The sequence below is a fragment of the Tiliqua scincoides genome, chromosome 2, assembly GCF_035046505.1.
Source record: "Tiliqua scincoides isolate rTilSci1 chromosome 2, rTilSci1.hap2, whole genome shotgun sequence".
Classification (NCBI taxonomy): domain Eukaryota; kingdom Metazoa; phylum Chordata; class Lepidosauria; order Squamata; family Scincidae; genus Tiliqua; species Tiliqua scincoides.
This window is the reverse complement of record NC_089822.1, coordinates 55,343,923-55,362,164: the sequence shown is the minus strand read 5'-3', so window position 1 is coordinate 55,362,164 and position 18,242 is coordinate 55,343,923. Positions and strand designations below refer to the sequence as shown.

Genomic DNA, 18,242 nt, shown 5'->3' with positions numbered 1-18,242 from the left:
CCGCCCCATTCCACTCATCTCTGTTCCATTCTGCCTTCACCCTTCCTTCCACCAACCTCCTGCACCAGCTCACCCCCTCCAGCAGGCATGTGGCATCCATTGGCACATGGAGTTGGCTACTTGCACTGGCCTAGTCACAGCTGTAAGGGCATGATATGTAAGGGCATGATAGAGCCTTCTTTCAATTGTAAAAATCCCTCCAGGGATTTAAATTAGCCTGCCTATGTAAACTACCTTGAATAAAGTCTTGAATAAAGACCAAGAAAGGTGGTATATAAATACCTGTACTATTATTATTATTATTATTATTATTATTATTATTATTATTATTATTATTATTATTATATGCCATCGGAACATGTGTTCTGCCAGGTCAATGAATCAATAAATAGCTATATCCCGTACATACATAAATGCATACATCTCGTACATTCCCTTTCCACAGATTAATTTTAGGGTGTGAAATTTTCATTGCAATACTCTTCACCAATCTGGAAAGTGATTGGGGAATAGGAGGAAGGTAAGGTTCTTGATTCTTTTACTGGCTAGTTCGTATAGTCCAAAATTAAACATTTTAAAATATTTTATAGTACAATCCTATGCATGTCTACTCAGAAGGAAGTACCAGTGTATTTAATGGGGCTTACTCCCAGGAAAGTGTGTATAGGATTTCAGCCTCAAAAGGATATCTATTGTTATTGAAAACAAAAATTGTAATTTGACACTGCTTGTACTTTCCTGAATGTTTTCCTGGCAACCTTCATAAGCTCCAGTGTAGACAGAAAACTGGGGAACACGCCAATTTAACTTCAGGGAGCAAAAAGATCTTTTGTAAGAGATTAATCACACTGCACTTTTAATTAAGCTGTGATCGCTGTCAATATTCATGCTCTACAGTTCTGTCAGCAAAATCCATAAAAAATGATTGGCATTCCTGATATTTTGAAAGGGGGAAAAGTCAGTTAAGGAACAGAGCTTTACATAAAAAGATAATTTGTAGCATATATCTTTCAATTATTGATTTACAAAACTCCAGGATGTTTTAATGAAGTTTTTTTTTTTTAACATTAAAACTTGTTCAGTTTGATAATAGGAACAGCCCAACTTTCACAGAATTCATCCGTGAAACATAGTAGAGGTCACAGATGTGAATGGCGTATTCATTTGATTGAAAGTGTGCTATACAGCAGACCAATAGTTCAGATTATTGAATTATTACCTTCATTATTGGTGGGTATAACTCCCCTTTATGATATATGTAGCTGCAATTCTAAACAGACACTGAAACCGTGATTCAAAAGGCATTGATATGAAACTATATGCCATGCTCCAGATCCTTTCCCCACATTACTTGGTGCTTCGAAGCTGTTCCCTTTACTTACAGGAGTATGGCATGTAGGCTCTGCTTCAGTATAATATGAATGAAATCCAGACTGCACCACTTCCTTTCATACCCAACTGAAGCTGTGTGCAGCAGAGAAGGTTGCATGCTGAACTCCTGGTAAGTAAAGATGGTCAGGGGTGTGCCTGCTCATTTGCCCATGTGCCCGGTTTACTCCCACATCCATCGGGCTGTATGTACATGCATGTGCAAAGTCAGGATTTGGGGAGATTGAGGTGGTGCAGGGCCATGCTATCTTGGGCACAGAGAGGTCTCTGGCCAGCCCTGTTGGCAACAGTGTATCACCAATATGAATAAAACTTTTCTAATAATCTGACACCTCAGTCCTTAACATACTAAGATCTTCCTCCGAACCGCTCCTGCTGCCAACCTTCTTGTTTCAACAGGGCATCTCCAAGTGACTCTTGTGCATGTGGGGCCTCCAGCTATTTCTGCTGGTAGCCCTGGAATGCAAGAGAGTGACATGGATTTTACACCTTGGTTCTGAGATTTATGGTGGCAGATGGTGAAATCCACCACTGTAAGCTTTGATAAGACTGGGCTGTCATTTTCTTAGGTATTTAGGTGAATGGTGATCTACCTGCAAAGGTAAATAAGGTAAGAGATTTTGTTATCAAGGGGTGCAAATTCATGGAGGTTGTCCTAAGAAACATTTTACATATGATGATGTTTCAAAAAAAAAAGACATATAGGACAAATTTCTACATAAGAAATTATATGAATGACGCCTGGATTGTTACATGTGATGAAAGCACATTCATCTATTTTGCTGCATGTCCATATAGTAAAATAGATATTGTGTGATTGTCAAATGTGATGAACTACACATAGGAGTCAAGCTATTTTCTAGACAGTAAAATATCGTCTGTCATGAAATACATGAATTGTGAAAACGCAAGTTTCATTAATTTCCATGGTTCTTAAGCATGTCTAACATTATCTGGATTGCACCCTAAAAGATCTATATCAATAACACATGAACACTCACCAAAATCAATGATGAAAGGAATGTATTTCTGTAGCAGGGTCATGTGACAAGCTGCTCTTCAATTAATACTCTGGTTGTCCTATTAACCAATACAAACGGTGAATCCAAATTTCATCTTGCTGAAATGCAACAATGACAGGATTTCACTTCTGAAGAAGTTACTTCTTTCCCCCCTCCTGTGTGCTGTTCCTCAACTGCAGTGAAGGGCACTTCATCCTTTACTACTGCGTTCCATTCTTAGTACTGAAAATATACTCTGGGGCTAAATATTGATGAGCCTAGTTCAAATGAAGCTCCGATGAGTGGTATCTATGCAATAGGTTTGAAACAGGGAACTGCTGTCTGTGTCAGAGAAAAAGGACTAGGCATGACACAACATGGCAAGACTCAAACAATCTGGCCCTGCCAAGTCTCTATAAAGCAGTACTTCCCAAACTTTTTTGGCTGGTGGCTCCCTTGACATACTGAGCCATTGGCTGCAGCTGCCCATAGTGCTATAAATCCTATATATTACATAGGGCAGTGGGTTTTCACGAGGATCCCACAGTCTCCTGGCTGGTTTCTGTGGCTCCCCAGAGGCTAGGACTCACAGTTTGGAAATCACTGCTATAAAATGATCAGAGGAGGCAATTTAAAGCACATGGATGTAATGGGGGGGGGGGGGAAGAGTTTTCCCATCACAAACAAATTTATTAAGTTTTCCATATTTTTCAACATGAGGTCCCACTGGGAGAAAAATGGCTAAACTGTTTCTCTACACCTAAGGAAACTTGCCCAAATTCACCCCTTTGTGAGGAGGGGCAGGAATGTGAGGCTTCACATTCAGGCTACTGAGCCTCATAGGGCACTCGCTCATATAGAATGTACTGCAAATGGGAAAGGGTTTTTTTTTTTTTTTGCTGGAATTAGATAGCTATATTGATTAAGCCATTAAAAATGTCATTTTGTTTCAATGATTTGTATCTATAAGAGGATGCGTATTAGTAACAGTCTATTAAACTTTGTAATTTAAGATATTCCCAGAAATACCTGTATTTTTAAAGAAAGTTATTACATTTTCTAAAATGCATTGTGTTTTTTTTTAATACTGCCTCTTTTTAAAATGACTAAAGCTGCGCTCCTGTCCTGAAGAGATGTTCCACTCTACAAAATGGGACTTTCTTTAGGGTAAGCATAAAGTATGTAAGTCAGAATTAGGCTACCCCACGCATAGGTATAGAGAGAGAAGTCAAACAACAGGTTTTGACCACTGTCAATTTACAGATTTATTAGGGGTAAAAAAATCTCAGTTTTCAATTTTTGGAACCATGCTCATTTGTGGGACTCCCATTCTCATATTGGCTCATTCAGGACCATCCCTGTTCCTACCAGGGCCTATTCAGTGGTCCCAATTCAATTTTGGCTTATCCAGTTTCATTATAGTGGTTTTTAAATTCTCTTACTTTCAACTGATTCTTTAACTATGTTGGTGTCACCAGTGGGTAGAGGTCCAATGCATAGCTGCCTCCAAGTGGTAGCCAGTTTTGACCAACACTTCTGCTTTGTCCATTCAGTTGAGTCCAACTCTTGGCAACTGTATAGCTTCTTTCAATTGTTGGATGTTCATTTTTGTATCTGTTGTGATGGTATACAGCCAATGTGTTCTTTGTCTGCCCCTTCTTCTTGTTCCAACACTTCCTAGCATCTTTGCCTTCTCTAGTGAATCTGCATGTATGACATGGCCAAAGTAAGTCAGCTGTAATCTCAGAATATGGACTTCTAATGATGTAACTGGTTTTGCACAATCCAACACTTCTCTGTTGGCTACTCTGGCTGCCCATGGCATATGTAACAATTTTTGCCAGCACCACAATTCTGTGGTGTCAGTTCTTCTTCGGTCAGTCATTCTTATTGTCCAACTCTCACACCCATACAATAGGGAAGACTATTGTTCTAACTAGTCTGCCTTTTATATTTAGAGCGATATCGTTGCTTTTCCGGATCTTATTCATGTTGACCATTGCAGTAAGGCTTACAGTTATCCTGTGTGTGATTTCAGGTGTAGAATTGCATCAAGAACCATTTTTGATCCAAGGAAGATAAAATCTACCCTGAGACAATGCTGTATCTTGGGATATACTGGTTAAAAACCAATAGTGGCTGCCAGGAGGTTGCATGAGAGTTCCTGCTACTGCCAACAAAGCAGTGGAGAAGAAGCAGTTAAAGATAAGAGCATTTCAATTAATTAAAAAAAATACAATTAAAAAAAAAGGATAAATAGGAGTTCTAAAAACAGACCCCTGTTTATCCCTATTTGTCCCATTCATTACCTGACTTATTTATCCTGAAAACAACATGTATTGTATACCCTACTACAACATGCAAAAATGCAAGCACAAACATATACGAAGTCCTAGCATTGAATGTTTAGCATATACTTTCTAAGGAATAACAGCAATCAAGATTTGCTACTGTGGGCGAAACTATTCCATTCCTATCCTAGGCCAAATCTGAAGTCGGACTGTCTTGAGGACCACTGTTCAAAGCTATGTGAGACTTCAAATGGCTGACTCTTCTAGAGATGTAGATCAACACACATCCCCCCAAAAGAAGAAATTTAAAAGGGAGGGGAAAAAATCCCAAGGACGCTATTTTTCCTGATTCTGAATAGGAGGTATAATGTCTTTATAATGCAATAATTAAAAGAAAAAACAATTATGGTAGTCTTATCTGGACTTTGCAGCTGTACTTCCTTCTTTTGTATCACCATTGTGTGTTGGAAGGTTATGACAAACCATGAAAATTGCATCTTAAGAGGAGTTTTATTCCTTTTCCTATGATTTGATTGAAGTAGACAGCTACATTTTTTGTATATATAATTAGGCAGTAAAATAGGCTTTGAAGGCAGTTTTCCATTTAGTATGTGAGTCACACACACACAACAGGCTTTCATTCAACAGCCACAAATGGATCTTTTTAATGCCTCAACTCGCTCAACGTGTTTTCTGAATGCTATATCCTGCGGAAGAAAGAGGGGGAAATAAGAGGAAAAATAGATGACAATAAGCTAGGAGGCCAAATTTTGTGCTCCCAAGCCAAAAACGAAAAACAAAAACACAACACAAAAACCCAAACCTGCTAAAGCCAATTGGGCAAATCTGTGGTGATTTAATCGTACAACAAACTCCCCCCCGCACTCCCCCCTCACGGTGCTGCCCTGAATGCGGTGCCAGTTTGAGGCTTATCTAATCCCCTCATAAAAGACTATTGTAGCAGTAAAACTGAGACCAATGGTTTTTTCATTCACCAGCTCTCAGCACTCCAAACTAATAGCACTGGGTATTTCTCTTCAGTTTTGTCCGTCCCGTCCCGTCCCCCCCCCCGCTTTAAATAATGAAAAAATAAAGAGAAATAAAAAAGAGGGAGATGAGTCACATTTTGTTCGTTAAGTTGCTGCAGTGTTCAATATGACTGGCTGCAAACCTCATGGCTACCACAAAATGTGTGACTTGCTTCTTTATTCCTCCCAGCAAAGTATTTGCTTACAGTGAGGGACATTAAAAATCATACTGAATAGTGTTTCAGTGTTTGTCCTTTTGCTTCCCCAAACCTCATTCATTCATTCCCATTTTGTTTCTTGCTCTCAAAGTTGATGGAATTGGTGATACTTGGTGCTACGTATGTTTGAGTCATCCAAGCACAGTGGCTTGCATTGTGGTTGCTTTAACAAGCAACCCAGTGAAAGAAGTCCTATCTTGGCTGTATCCACTGGTCCTATAAATAAATACTCCAGTTTTTAACCACACTACTGCACATCCAAGTTTTGCGATGCTGTCACAAACACTGGTGGATCTACAGTGGACACAGTGGCGGAACTCCCCAGCCCAGTGCCCCAGACCAAAGGTCCACAATGGTGCCCCCTGTGGGATGCCACCACCCCCTCACGTGCAAATCCACACCCCCAATACTTATCGCAACATTCCGAAGCCTTGCACAACTCTGAAGCCTTGAACGACCCCTCACATGATGCGCCAGGGAAGTCTCCTGAAGCTTCCCTGCACTCTTAAATTGTGCTTCTGGCAAACTGGAAGCACAGTTCCTGACCACTTCGGGAGCCTCTGTTACGCTTCCACGCGGTCCTAGAGGTGTGCGAGGCTCTGCATCCAGGGCATGTGCCCCTTTCACTTAATGGCAGGTCCACCACTGAGTGGACAAAACCAGCAGGAAGCTTTTCCAAACAGTTATTGGATAGGGGAGAAGCTTACAGTTCAGTTCTACCTGACTCCCCCACATGGTGATGAAGCTGTACCAACATGGTGCACACTGAATCTGAAGGGGAGTTTCGGATTCTAGAGGCCTCCTTGAAGTAAGGGAACACTTGTTCCCTTGCTTGGAGTGAGCCTGTGCCAGCATGTTGAGTCTAGTTGAACCTACACCAGTTCTATAGCTGGCACAAGTGCAAGTGGACCCAAGTTGAGCGATAGAGACCAGGAAAGGGGATAGGATATCAGCACTGCTGACATCCCCTTCCCAGCCCTGATTCACATTTCTCTCGGTCTCCATCTTCACCCTGTTCCTCCCCCTCCCTCCAACAACCTGTGTTGACGTACCAACTCTGGTGGGTATCTCCAATCCATTAGCGCGTGGAATTGGCTGCTTGCCACTTGCGGTGGTGACCAGGCTGTACTCATTGCCTTTTGTGATAGCCATAAAGGGCTTTATGCCACCTGTTCGAGCCAATCTGTTATTTAGGTGTATTTGGTGTAAGATTATCAAAACATGAGAATGCCTTTTATTCATGATGGAAACCAGCATTAATCTAAAATTACCACTTTGTAGAAATTATTTCAAATAACTGAGCTGTAAAATACACTTACTTAAAATGGAATATATAGCTAGAAATATATTTCTAACCATACAGACAGCATGTGCAGTTGATGCAAGTAAATTGCTAATGCATTACTTGTTCAAAAACATCTCATTTAAACACTGGAATACAAGAACACAACAAGCTGTATTAGATTATAGGCTTTTATTTTGACCTTGAGTAAGATACCAAGAGGGAATAAAGGGCTTTGGAGAGGCTAGAATAAGCTGGCTCAAATTAGACTGGTTCACATTAAGAAAAAAAAAAAAATCACCAGTTAAAACATATTTCCTGCAGGATTACATTGCTTAAAGCTGTTCCAAAAATGAACATACCAAGCCACAGTGTAGTTGAAGCGTTCTGTAAGTATTGGTACTTTAAATATGGCACACTCTTCTAAAAGCTGTGCGGTTTTCCTATATGTTGAAGTTGAAATACACTTTTTTCTGAACATGACTTTTTTTCTTGTTTTAATATAGGAAGCATTGTTTCCAATGTTTATCACTACTAACAAAAATATGTTACCCTTAGAAATCACAAGAGTAAAAAGAAATAACCTACCATCTGTTATTATAATTAGTTCTGAGGTTCTGGTGTGTTTTGAGACAAATCTCCAATTCCCCCCTCAGTTCCCATGGCATTCCATCCCCCTCCACTTAACCCAGGGGTGTCCAAACCCCAGCCAGGAGGCCAAATCCGGCTCTAAGGAAAATTTTATCCGGACCCCAAGGCTCCCCAGCCTCTGAGGGAAACATTTTGGACAATATATCTGCTCTCCTGAGTAAGCCTCTTTGTTCCGAAAAAAAGGAAATCGTGGATGCCACCCACTAAACCTGAAACCAGTGTTTCTCAAACTATGGGTTGTGAGCCAATTTCAGGTGGGTTCCCATTCATTTCAATATTTTATTTTTAATATATTAGACTTGATGCTACCATGGGATGTAACTGCATTTGGGGAAATGTTACACATCTCTACTTTTAACAGGCTACTATGTATATGCTTTTAAAAATGATAGTAAATGTGACTTACTGCTGGGTAAGTCTGGGTAGAATTGCAGCTTAGAATTGTTAAAAATGTTCCTGCCTGATGATGTCACTTCCGGTCATGACATCGCTTCCGGTGGGTGCTGACAGTTTCTCATTCTAAAAAGTGGGTCCTGGTGCTAAAAGTTTGAGAACCCCTGCCTTAAACCATTTTTCCATTCCATGGTAATTGTGCAATGTGGACGAAAAATACATTTATCAATCCTTGGAAATGACTGATAATAATAACTAGTTATTAGAGCAAATGTTGTCATGATCAACTGATCTTAATTACCATCATTTTTATTTGAGAGGTGGTAATTAACTCCAGTTGGTGCAGCAGAGTTATTCCTCGTTACAACAGCTACTCGAAAGCATGGCAAGTAAGAGAGCCCAACGGCCCAATGACTAAGAGTGTTCTTCTCTGCCTGGTGGCTGGTTCTAACTTTCCTTCCCCCATAACATAAAGGAGTGGACTGAGAGGAGACAGTCGCCTCTGCTTTATTAACAACACGTTGCTGCGAAATATGCGGCAACCACATGTCCCTGCTAATATGCTCCGGGTAATTGCGCCTTTTAGAAAACAGCATGGCTCAAAATCCACAGCCATTAAAGTCAACTTATTTTTTTCCCCCAAAACACCTCCCCATTTCCATTAAATATTTTCTGAATTATCAGGGCAGGGCGGGGTGGAGTGATGCTATTTCACCCCTGTCAATTTCAGTTACAAAAATATTTGTTCAGAGGACTATTCTTCTGTAACACTAGGATTGTATAATACAGATAAAGCAGAAGCATGTTTGCAATCTCACCCAGTGACCATTCCTTGGCGAGCTAACAGACTAACTATTCAGAAGCAATTTTCTTCAGGCTGAATTTATGTGCTGACCGTAGCAGATCGCTTCCCATAATAACCCTTCCCCCACCCAGTGCTAAATACAATCTGTCTCCCACTCACTGTAATAATAATGTGCAAATGACTGTAATTTTGCAGACATGAAACAGCCTAAAGTGAAACGTGTCTAAACAGAGGCTGATTTTGAAAAATCAGGGCTATTAACCAAATAAGTAAAATATATATTGTTCAGTGGGCAAAAGGAAAAAAAAGAAGCAAAATCCAGCAGTGGCTTACGTTAAACCCATTTCTGCCCAGCCCACAGGTGTACACATTTGATCACATTTGATAGCGTATGTACAACGTTGGGAAGAAATGGCTTAAGTATAATAATTTCTTTTTCTCTAAAAAGAAAGTTGATTTTGTTTTTTTCTGGTATACATTTATGGAAGAGGGAAGTCCTTCTGGACAAAGAGAGGCAGAGGACAGACTCTGGAGGTGCATTCAAAAGCATAATGAGAAAAGCAAAAACATAGGAAGAAAAGTCTTGACATGGATTCATCCACGGCAGGTTGTTGCTGAATGATCAGTGGTAGACCTTGTCAATCTAGGACTGCTTTGTTTTAGTCGTCACTTAAAATGCAGTTTGATTGCTGTTTCAGAAAACATCCATGAGACAATGAATAGTCAATGCCTAGTCTCAATTATTATGAAATTAAAAAAATATGTATAATCATATGAGAGCCCCATCTTATGCATCTCCCCCCACCAATGCCAAACTTGCTAATGCTGCATCCATAGTGAAGTGGGCGGACAAGGAGGCTTCATTGAGGAAAGGGGACTGTAAAATCCCCTTACCCCTGCGTAAGCTTCCCAACCTGCAAAAGACTCCTTGGAAGTCCCCTGAAGAGAGAAAAGGGACGGGAAGGCTGTTGCCAGAAAGGATAAGATCCATCGCGGGCCGCCCGCAATGGATCCTCCCCACTACGACCTCCCACCCCTGTTATGCCCCGGTTCCACTCTCTCCCCGCCTCAATCCCACCTCCCTCTCTGACCTCCCCCATCATCCTACCTCCTCTGGCCAACAGCAGTTCCCACTAGCGCTCCCTACAGCGTGCTGACTCACATGATATCAGAGCGCCTTGTACAACAGGCACTGGCTGCAGTAATTGTTGTTGGGAGAGACTTGCCACCACTGAGCGGCAAGGGAAGGACTGGGCTGTGAATTTATTTATAATCATATGAATAATACAAATAATATGAAATAAACTATAATAATATGGACACTATGAATCTATAACAATAATATGAATTTAAATACTGTCCCAGTAATTCTAACAAAAGTTAGGTTTGTATTATTATCCCATATTGTGTGGCTCCCAAGTCACACTCTTATAGCCCAATCCTATCTAATGTCCTGCCCGGTGATGCAGTGGCACCAATGTAGTGTGGTTTCCCTCCCCCAGGGTAAGCCCCTGCTGCCACCATGGGTCAACGCAGACCTGTACCAGCAATATCACTGACCGGTGAAGGTGGCTCAGGACCAGGAAAGGGTTAGAATTTGGTAGGTGCTGCCACCACTGAACAGACCCAATTCCCGGACCCAATCGACGCTCCTCCCCACCCCATTGCCCCCCTCATTCCACCCCCTGCTCCTCTACTTCTCCCTGCCTCCTTCCAGACCGCTGTGCATGCTGACATTTGGCGGCAGGCATCCCTGCCCATCGTCGCACAGACTCAGGTGCTCGCTGTTTGCGGCAGTGGCCAGGTTGAGCTTGCTGGCTCTGTCACATTTGCAAAGCTGTTTATACCACCAGAATGCTCATTCCAGCAGTGTGAATGACCTACAGTATTGGGCTGTTAGTCACTACACTACACCACAAAGGTTGCAGTCCTATCTATGCTTACTTGGGTCCAGTTGAAATTGGCAGTCTGCTGCTGAGTAAACAAATGCAGGATCTGGTTACAAATTTCACAAACGCACTGATAGGCGACTTCAATTTCACAAGTAAGTCAGAAAGCCATTTTTGAAAGTCATTCCAAAATAATTTGGAACACAGAAAAGCAGTTGTTGGGTTGCTAGAAGCCCTGGGGCAAAGCCAAGCACTGGTTCCAACCATGGCATCCTTCTTCACGCTACCTGATGATGCACTGAGCACTGCCACTGGTGCTGAGAGTCCAGGGGTTGTCCCAACCAGGTGGACCCTCTGATGGGAATGGCTCCAGCTCTCCATCTAACTCAGGGGGTCTCCAAACTTTTTGGCCAGAGGGACGCATCAAATATCTGGCGTGGTGTTGAGAGCTGGAAAAAAAATTTAAATACAAAATTTAAATAAATCAGAAATAGAACTTAGATGAGTGAATAAATAAATGAATGGGCTCATTCATTCAACCTCTCCAGCCCTCAGAACACCCTCCAAGCAAGACCACTGCCAGCTCTGGTTGTGTTCAGTTGAGTGGGCCAGAGGCTTTCAGAGGACAAGAGGCTGGCCACAGGCCGGAGAGAGGCTCACCGTGGGTCGCATCTGGCCCCTGGACTGGGGTTTGGAGACCCCTGATCTAACCCACCTCTCGTGCCACTTTGCACTGAAATCTAGTTCTGATTATGGTTGAAAATGTTAAGGTGATTTGCATTTCTCTTATCAGTAGCCTTTACTGGTTTGGAAATAGTCACTTTGCAAGCACTTACTGTTACTAGCATAATACTGTGTATTCTGAGACTACTGGAGTGAGAAAGCTGACACAACAGACCTTGTTTACATTGCAAGTGCACTGCTATCAACATAACAACTCTCAAGAATTTCACTATCAGGAAGCATTCCAGTTTTGGAGAACAGCAGCACTATGGCTCTGTAAATTGCCTAAAGCAGCGTTTCTCAATGTTTGTCCCCCACTGCATGGTCCACCTACTGGAAGTACCACTGGAAGTAACTGTGATTACATCATCGGAAATTACTTCTGGGTTGGGAGGCCAGAAGCAATGCAACAAACACCAATAAGAGGCTCAGAGTGGACAGGAGGGCTTTTTCCAGGGTAGAAAAGCATACTTTGGAGATGTACCCACTGAACCAAGCCTCCTACCACTGTTTGTCCAGTCACACTGCTGCTCTCGCAGCCAGCAACAAGTGTCCAGGGGTCCAATGTATATCAACAGACACCACCTCAAGTACCATTGATGGTACCTGTACCACTGGTTGAGAAACATTAGCCTAAAGTCATGGTCCTCCAACTCCTGAACTTGCTTCTGAGATTATCCGCTCCTTCTTTCTGTCAAAAACCATCAGCTCTGCAAGCAAATGCACAAAGATCCTTTTGTTGTGAAGATGTATGTTTATAGTCCAATGATGTACCTGTGGATTGGTACACTAATTCAATAATGGCATTAGAAACTTAGAAGTGAACATCTCACAAAACCACACACATGAGCCCATCTCACACCTTCCTCCACACATATTGAATTGTAACCACTTAAAAAGTGGGATTATATCCACTGCCAGCTCCTGCCTTGAGCTCCATATGAACAGCAAAAATTGTGAAAGGTGCCTCAAAGTATGTATAACTACTAGATGGTATTCCATGCAGTTAGAATTCTATGCATGAGCATGTAGGATTTCATGTGAGCGGGAACACAGGATTCCCGACAACGTGGTTGGCCCTAATATGCACAGAGGCCCATTTCCAACTTTGTGTTGAGTGCTCAATGGTTGGAAGTAGGACCAGTTATTGCAATCCATTTAACATATGTATGTGTTGTGTATGATAGAAGAAAAACATGATAGAAGAAAGACATGAAAAGGACTATGGAAATAGTATCAGCTTTCCCCCCCTAGAGTACCTTTATATTATATATGAGTTTAGCAGGGTAGTATGGTGGAATTAGCAACAAATTCCCCATAAATCCATTGGGAGTCAGAGGTAACCCTCCACTTCGTGTTATGTATGTGTGTGTGGGGAAGAGTCGGGAATAATCCTGTTTGCAAGTCAGGCCCAACATCATTTCTGAATTTTGTCCTCTTTCACAATTCCATGATTTTTCTCTATTCGTAGAATGAGGAAGGCATGCCAAGGTAGTCTCTTGCTGGGCTCAGGTGTTTGCCATCAAAGAGAGGATATGGATAGAAGGTAGAACCAAAGACCTCTCTATGTGACCATGTCCTCTCTGCCTCTTAGGGTCGGGCACTGCCAAAAAGCCATTTTTATATCAACTACGTCAGTCAGAGAAGGGAGAGGAGTGAGATAAGCCAGGCCATGGTTAATTTATATCATCCTATTTACATGGTTGACCCATTCGAATTTCCTCTTACCTAGTATTAGGACTTGGATAAGTATAAAATGTTTGTGTTTGTGTGTGTATGTGTGTGTGTTTTCCTGGGGTGGTTTCATGGCTTTTCATCCGATACTCAAAGGGCTTCGTGACTCCCCAAAAGTTAAGAACCATAACATAGGGTGTCAAATAGTCCCCAGGAAATCAGCTACCCCAAGGCGCCTTCAGTTTGCTTCAAGGAAGGGAGCGTAATGCTATGTTCCTAAACACTCTAACAGATTTGTACATTAAAATGGCAGCGAGAGATCTACTGTAATCCTGCTATTCACCATGTTGCCGTTATAATGAACAGTAAGAACCTGTTCTTCCTTGACTTTACATTCTGCTTAAACTGACATGACTGAAGGTTAATTCACATGACCATTCTGCGCATTTTTCCAACTTGGACTACACTGTGCCCATAGAGAGCATGTTGTCTGAATCATTTGTCCGGAGCACCATGTTGCAAACCCTTTTAATGTGAGCTGAAAGGTAGCCTACAAAAAATCACTATTTGTACTTGTAGCAAATTATTCAGACAACCCATATGCCACAGGCACAGTGCGAGCCAAGCTAAAGAGGAATACACATGCAGAATGGCTATGTGAATCAGCTTTGAGTTCCAAGAAGGACTGCCCAGGTGTTTTGGAAGGGGCAAAACCGACAGTTTTAAGCTGACACATGGCAAGCAAGTGAGAAAAATGCACAGATGGAGACGGCATTTATGAGCAGTAATTGCAAAAACCAAATGAGTTTTCATGAGAAACACCATGATTTACATGAGATTTAGCTATGGAGCAACCATTGTTTCAGTGATCAGGGTAAACACCGGAAAGTGCAACAGGGCAACAAATTTAACAGGAGCATTTTAGGGTGAAAGGAGAACTTGTGTTTGAGAGAACAATCTTTGGTCAGCAATCCTGAACTCTCTTGTAAGCCTTTTTCAGTCAATAGGATTTATGGCTATGCATAGTAGCTCAGAGCTGTAGCCTTCCTCAAAAGCATTCTTTAGCCAGGCAAATGCTTTAAGTGTTAGTTCCAGTAACGAAGACACTCATATAATGTTTACTCATCCACAAATTTTACACTAAGCACCCTTCTGATGTCCTGATATAAACACTAATGCACATACTTGGCTCAGTTGGATAAATCCATTATCATTTTGTGCAATACACGGCAAATTTCACGCTATAACTTTTGGATAAAATTATCCATTATTGTTGAAAGGGTTCATTTTTTAAAAAAACAGGCTTGATTCCTACTTTCCTAAGACGCCGTAGCAGTAAAAAAAAAATCTGAATTATAAAAGAGACATACCCTATCTGTCTGATTAAACAATGATTAGTATTAAATAGCAGACACATGCTTCATGTTCAACAAGAGGTGACCTCAGAATCAGCTCTCCCAATAATCAGATAGTTTGATGATGACATGTGCTTTCAAGTCTACTCAGTCCTGGAGGTTGGGCTGTGTCTGGAAGGCTCTGTGTGTGTGTTTCTGGAAACCTTTGTGTGTAAGCCTGTGTGTTTCTTTTGGGAAACCTGTATGTGTGTGTGCATGTCTCTGAAAGCCTGAGTGTGTGTGCGTTTGTGTGTAAAAGCCTTTGTATGTCTGAAAGCCTGTGTAAAAGCCTGTGTGTGTCTGGAAGCCTGTGTGTGTGTGTGAAAGCCTCTGTCTGGAAGCCTGTGTGTGTGTGTGTGTGTCTGCCTGCAAGCCTGTGTGTGTTTTAGAAAGATGGGGGACAGGCTCTGCTGGCTAACTTGCCTTCTTCCAACACAGACTTTGTCAGCTTTCTGGCAGTGGAATGTTCTTGCTATTTTAATGTATTCTCAGTTCTAAACGCAAAGGACAATGCAATTGTGGACGCCTTGCTTTCATTGGAAGGAGGTTAACTGGAGGGATGGGGGGGCTGAGAATAATAACTGCATTCTCACTGATGTGTTCACGTGGTCGTTAAGTGGTTTCTTGCGATTCCAGTTCAGTGCTTGCGGTAGTAAATCAGCCAAGCTGGAAACAAAAGGGTTACTCCTTTCCATAATAGTAACGATTAAAAAAAAAATCGAACTGTCCTACTTAAGTTATATTGCAAAAAGGAGCAGAATATAAAATATGGGGAAGAGGGGCTTGCACACAGCAAGGGCTGAGAGAAGGGCGATCACACGACATGTCCCTGCAAACAGGGCGGGTGGGGGAAGGGAAGGCTGTCCATGCAAAACGTTTGGGAAATCGGTTTGCTCCTGCACCGAAAAGGCACACCCAAAGCTGTAGCAAAAGGATCTACACAAACACACACACGGTGTCACGTTGTTACAAATGTTCAGCGAGGGGCCATTTGGAGAGATGGTAAAGGAGATTTGCAATTCTTGTTTGGGGGGAAAAAAAATACATGCTTGGGGAAGCCATTGGTTGTGGTTTTGTGCAAAAGGGGGCACAGAGCACCGAAATGCCAGCAGGGATGGAGCCTTCCCGCCTGCCTCCTGTGCACTTACTCAGCCCTTTCCCCGTGCCTTTTAATTTAAATAAAATGTATGGGCTAATGCCGTAATTGAAATGGGAAACATGATTTGTATCAGCCTGTAGCAGGAGGCTGCCTATTGCAGCGCTCAGTGAGCAGCCTGCTGATTGCAAAATACAAGGCTAGATGTGCGGGGACGAGCATTCCGCGCAATCAACCCCCCCCCGCACGCGCTCTGGATGCTCAGAGGAGCGGCCATCCAATCAGAGAGCCCGGTTTCATAAAAGCTGGCCTGTGATTGGGCAGATGGGAAAGGGCATTGGGAACAAAGAAAAGTCCCTTGCAGGTACGGAGCCTGAGCTCGCCAGTCTGTGCACTGTTGCAGCAAAGGCAGCTGGTTGTGTGTAGTGTGTTTAGATGAGACTCTGTGTTGTGTGTGTGTTTTAAAGGAATTTTTCCTTTTTTTCCAAAAAGCATTTTCTTTTCAGTAGAAAAAAAAAGGAAAGTTCATGCAATCTGGTGCTCTTTTTTCTTCTTCTTCCAAAGCCCCATAAATCTATTGAAGGCAATAGATCTTTTTCTTTTTTTTTTCCTAAATAAAAACCGGCAGCAACCAAAACATACTCAATGCAGTTGTAGAAGGAATAAAAGGTCAACTCTCGATTCAATTCAGATCGTAAGTACAGCTGCGTGGTGTCTATAGCACTTTAGAGGGGATTTTTTTTTTTAAATTATGATGATGATGCATATGCAAGAGGGGAGTGAGTGTGAAAAGAAATTGGTGCATCGGAAAGAAACTGGTGTGTTTGGGTTAAAAAAATAAAATAAAGCCAACAAGGTGAGGGATCTTGAGCAGAGGGTGAAAAGCCTTGCAGTTTGTCACACAAATCATCCTTAACCTGCACTAGAGGAAGGGGAGGGAGGGGGCGCGTTAAAGCATATTAGCTTTTGGGGGGGCTTAACTGACCAAGTGGGGGAAGTAAAGGTGACATAATTATAGACCAGTCTTCATATTTCCTCCCCCCCCTTTTGAGCCTGCCCTGCAAGAAGTGATCAAGGACCTTGTGAAATAAAAACTACGATTTTTTGATTCCTACATGCAAAAGAAATCATGTCATGCTAAAACTGGGGCAAGAGAGGACGCCTGTGTGTGTGTGTGTTTTTTTGGTGCAGTGAGCGTTCATTTTTTTCCCCACCACAAGGGAAAAATAAAACAAAAAAACCCGCCTCTCCCTTTGCAACCCCTTTGGTGCAAAAATAAAAATCAAGCCCCCACTGATTGTGAAATGGTTTGGTTTGTGGCTTTTGCAACCCCCCTACCCCCCCAAAAAAGATTGCTAGGAATAAAAAAATAAAAATAAAGAGCCCTTCCTTCCTTCCCAGCTGGTGCCTCTTAAGAATTCCAAACTGCACACAGAACAAGAACTGGAGGAAAAGGGCTTGGAAGGTGGTGCTTCTCCCTGCAAAAGGAGCCCAGCGCTCGCGTGCAATGTATTCCACCCACGCTTGCTGAGCTTGCTCCAGAGAGAAGCCCCTGCTGCAAGAAGAGTAATGTCTCAGATTCATAACTTGTGGCTGTGCCAGCAGCAGCAGTGGAAGAGAGAGGGGGGAGGGAGGGAGAAGAAAGAAAATAGACCTTAATTTTTTTCCCTCTCTCTTTTAAAGACCAGATCAGTATTTTCTTGATACGGTTGTCACCCATTTTTTCCCCCTCTTGTTCTCACGACAACCAATTGAGCCCTTGATCCTCACGTGATGTGCAAAGGGGAAGGGGAAAAAAAGCTGGAACTGTAACCAAATCGCTCCTTTTAAGAGAGGGCTGGTTGTTACTAAACCGCCCATCCCCCCTCCTTCCCTTCCTCTCTATACATTTTCTTTCCCCTCCCAGCGAAGCAGCCACTCGCTGCACTTTCCAATCTATCAACAATTCATTACAGCTTTTAGCTTCCAAGCGCCAGCTGATTAAAAATACTCAAAGCCAAGCTCCCCCCCCCCAAAAAAAAGTGGAGGAGGAGGGGTAATAAAAGAGAAAGATGCATTGGTTGCAATGATATTGAATAAAGGGAGAAACACACACACACATCACAACCTTTCTCTGTCCTGAAAACAAGGTGGCCCATTTTTATCTCTTTGGACTCTAATTGCTGCATTATGACTTAAGTCACTTTTGGGGCAGCCTCATTTCCTGGACAGCATCTGGAAAATCTGTTTTTTTGTGTTTTTTTGCATTTAACCCTGCTTTAAATGGTGGAAAAAAAATCATATGCATGGGAATTTTGGCTGGTATTTTTAAACACACTCTTGTTTCTTCTGCTCTCCCACCAAGTGTTTGGATAAACCGGTTTATCAGACTCTGATTGTATTCCCTCCCTTTTCCTTTTCTCCCTCCC

General features: G+C 42.2%; 1 protein-coding gene across 2 annotated transcripts in view; it reads left to right on the top strand.

The window, feature by feature from the left end:
• Positions 1 to 16,446: 16,446 nt before the first annotated feature.
• ZNF608 (zinc finger protein 608) overlaps positions 16,447 to 18,242 on the top strand; it is a 119,729-nt gene continuing 117,933 nt past the window's right edge. Inside the window, exon 1 of one of the 2 annotated variants that reach the window (XM_066616577.1) lies at positions 16,447 to 16,528. The gene's annotated coding sequence lies outside the window, so the exon portion shown is untranslated. The remainder of the gene's footprint in view (positions 16,529 to 18,242) is intronic. The other variant, XM_066616578.1, reaches the window with a different exon arrangement.